Source organism: Solanum tuberosum, unplaced genomic scaffold (genome assembly GCF_000226075.1).
Source record: "Solanum tuberosum cultivar DM 1-3 516 R44 unplaced genomic scaffold, SolTub_3.0 scf00101, whole genome shotgun sequence".
NCBI lineage: Eukaryota > Viridiplantae > Streptophyta > Magnoliopsida > Solanales > Solanaceae > Solanum > Solanum tuberosum.
Genome location: NW_006239029.1, coordinates 552,100 through 556,457, shown reverse-complemented (window position 1 = coordinate 556,457; position 4,358 = coordinate 552,100).

The following is a 4,358-nucleotide window of genomic DNA, read 5'->3' as shown; positions in this document are numbered from 1 at the left end:
GGGGGGGGGTGGGTGGGTGAGGTGGGTAGTTGGGGGTGGGTGGTGGTGAAGAAGATGAAGTAGCAAAGTGTTTTCTGGTTTTTTGTGTTGCAAGATGAGAGGGAAGGAAGATGATGAGCAAATCTTTTTGGGAGAGGAGATTTTTTGAGAAAAGAACAAAATGGTCCTCAAGGTATGGAGTTGTTTTACTTTGGTCCTTCATCCCCGTCACCCCACACTCCTACCTCATCTCGACTCTTCTAATATTTATGTAGATATTTTTTAGGATAATATTTTTTATTTACATATTGTACACAAGAATTCTAATGTCCAAAAGACGCAAGTAATTGAGATGGTTGTGTGTATATTAGCAGCGGTAGGATGAGGAATGAATGTATATGAGATAAGGTGAGAGTGGCGTTAATGATGGACAAGGTGAGGGAGGAGAGGTTGAATTGGTTGAAGCATCTAAAGAGAAGATACTAAGATACTCTAGTGAAGAGGTCCAACAAGTTGGCTATAGAGAATTTTAAGAAAGGTAGAGGTAGATCAAAAAGTATTGAGTGAGATAACTGAAGAGGACATGGCACACATATGACTTACTGTGGGACATGATTCTAGATGGGAGGATATGGGGTAGAGGATTGAGGTAGAAGTTTAGTAGATAGTCGAGCATTATTAGTAAGTATTTTTCGATCTTACTATTACTTGTTGTATTTTAGGGAAAATTATGTAGAATAGCGAACATTTAACTTATATTAGGTACTATAACTACTGTATAAGAAAACTGTAATTTTGCGGTTACATTTTAAGAAATTTGTAATTTTTCAGCTATAGTTTTCCCAATTCTTGCTATTCACTTGATTTGTATAAATTCAGGTATAATTTGGTTCCTGGTTGTATAAATTCAAAATTTTGCATATGCTTACCCTATCTATTTGTATATGATTCATGAAAATTCAGGTATAATTTGGTTCCTGGTTGTATTAATTCAAAATTTTGCATATGCTTACCCTATCTATTTGTATACGATTCATGAAAAAATCATAATAAATTACCCTAGTATATTGGCAAGCGAAATATACAAACGGAGTTCTGAAAAAATCTTAAATGTATAAATACATAATTTGTATATACTTACCCTATTTGTATATTCGAAAGTGAAATATACAAACTGCAACCTTCATAGCAAACAAAACTATAGTTATGGAGCGCAATTATCAAAACTATAACTATATAGCCTTATTATATCTATTATGTTTGTTATTTTTAAAATTTTATCTATAATTTTTATGGGTGAAAATAGTTTTCACCTCGACTTTACTTTTAAAATCAAATTTACTCTCAACTTTGAACAATAATCAAACTCCCCCATTTATCCTAATTAAATCTTTAAAATGCCTATTATACTCTTTCATTATCAATATTTTTTACTTCTTTACAAATATGATATTTTCATTTATTGTTTTTGAACTCATATAATAAATTTTTCATAAAAACATAAACATTATCTTTTGGACGAGAAAAGTAAGAAGTACCAATTAAATATCTAAGCTAATGATATTCTATAATGAAGTAAATTAGCATAATAAGAAAATTAATTTTATTAATAATAATTAAAACTATAATGTTTATTTATACAAGTGAAAATAATAGAGACTTACAAATATATTTTGATGAAGGAAATACAAAAAAAACAATTTAATTAAGATCAATTTTTAAAAAATTATATTTATTTAGATTTTAAATTATTTTAAACTATAATTTATGTAATACTCCATCAATGTCAATCAAAACTTGTTTATTTATATAATGGGAAAAAGGGTCTGAAAAATACTCCAACTTTGGCCGAAATTGCTGTTACGATACCAAACTTTATGGAGGACCTTTTACCCCTGCACTATTTAATAGTGTATTTAAAAGGTATATATGTGCCCACGTGACACATTATTATTTATAATTATGCAATATTTATGATGTCATATATCTACCTTTAATATACACTATTGAATAGTGTAAGGGGGTAAAATGTCTTTTCCAAAGTTTGGTATCGTTACTGCAATTTCGGTCAAAATTCGAATATATTTCAGACACTTTTCCCTTATATAAACAATAGAGAATGCCCCCATCTTTTATACTACTTGACCTTCATTCTAAATAGTTGTTTTAATTTATTTGTCCAATTTATGAAATCAATTTTTTTAACATATTTTCATTTCTGCCCTTAGTATTAAATAATTACATAAATTAACAGTAGTCAAAATTTAAAATTTCAAAAGCATTATTAAGAGAAAACGCATAATTATCTCCCTGAAGTAAGGTTTGATTTTTAAGAAGACACTTTTACTTTGCGAGGGACTTATTACTCCTTAAATAATTTGAACTGATATTCTTATATCATTTTTTGTCCATATGATGTAAAAAGTGTATGTACTCTATTAAATAACATGAGCAATCTAAGAAAATGAATATAGTTTTTTTTTACAAGTATTTGATTAGAATATATATATATATATATATTTTTTTTTTTTTTTTTTTCTTTTCCTTCTTCTTCAAAAATTCATTGTCATTTCCATTGAAACTCCTCACTTCCATGTCACTAGTTTTATCACAATATACCCTTCTTCTTTTACTATTATTAGTTTAAGTCTCTTCAAGTCTAAAATTTTATATAATTTTTTTTTTTTTTACATTTCGAACAATCTGATAAACCCATTAAATTTCAAGATGATAAGGAGGTATCATCTAACTTCTTCTTTTTTCGAATTTCAGTCAAGCTTCTTTCAGTTTTTGGAATTTCACTAGTTCTTTTCATGAGTATTATTTTTAATTTTGAGTTTATATGAAAATGAGATAAATTAATTGATGATACCTCCAAATTTTTAATTTACTAAGAATAATAATTAATTTTGCTATCAATAACTCAACAAATTCTAGAAAATAGTATGATCTTTAAAAAAAAGAATCACGAGAGAAAAGTTGGTTAAAGAAGAAAAAAAAAGAAAGAAGGAAAAAATGGGGAGCTAAGTTTGAATGTGGAGTGTGGGAGTGGTTCCGATAAAGTAGAAGAAGAAAGTAAAAAAATGGAGAGAAGAAGAAAGTAGAAAATGGGGAAGGGAACTCAACTTAAACTTGAGGGTGGGATTGAAAATGTGTTAAGATGAAATCAAAACTAAAGTAAAAAAGAGAAAAAATAATTCAAAAAGTAAGAGAGAAAAAGAATAAAGAAAAAAAAAATATGTAAAGAATTTTTTTTAAAATAAAATAAAATTGTATTTTAAATTAAATTAACACGTGTCATATAATGATTGATGTGTAATATCATTTGCCTTTTTAAATTTGGGACTGATCGAAAAATAACGGGGATAATAGAACCCGCAAAGTTCAAGTGTCTGTTAATTTGATAAAATACACATCTAATTAATTTTTTCAAGGGATATCATATCAAGAATGATTCAGTAATTAGAACCTCATAAACTAAAAGAGGGAAGAAATAGACAATGCATTAAGGGGGGAGTGGGGTGTTAATTTTTAAAACAAAATGGGGGAGAGGTGAAAATGATAAACAAAAATAACTTTGGTGTGCATTCGATTTTGGCTTGATTTTGTACTATTCGGTTTGAGTTTTTTTGTTTTTTGTTTTTGAATTAAGTGTAACTTAACACAAACCAAAATAAATTTGATTTGATTTTTCTCTTTTTGGTTCAATTATGTCAATAATTAGATACTTAATCAAAATTATATATATATAATTTGGATTTTATATTTTTGAATCTGAAACCAAACCAGAAAATCAAACAAAGTGAATTATTAATCCAAAACCAAACTAAAAAAACCAATCCAAATTAGAATTCAGTTCGATTTGATTTGATTTTTCAGTTTAATCCAAATGAGCACACCCCTATCTGAACCGATGATTTTTTTTTTGTGCAACTTTCAAATATAGCAAACACAAAAATCATATTTGTATGTTATAACTATTGTTTGCATAATTGCGCTCCATAGCAAACATAAATATGTATATTTCGCTATACATATACAAAAGAAAGCAGTTGTATATAATCTGTTTCTGTTTCGGTATACATATAAAAAAGATCAATTGTATAATCTGTGTTTGTATAAAGCGAGAAAGAGAGAAAGACAAAACAGATCTGGGCAGGAGAATATTTGTATTGTATAATTGTAAGTGTATATGACGAAGATATATGTATTTGCATGTGCATATACAATTTTCTCTCGCTTTAAACAAACATAAACACAATTTATACATTTCTATTTGTATAAGCGAGAGAGGCAAGGGAGAGACTGGCGAGCGAGATCTGGGAGAGGGGGACGAAAATATATGTATATATACAATTTTCTCTCGCTTTATACAAACA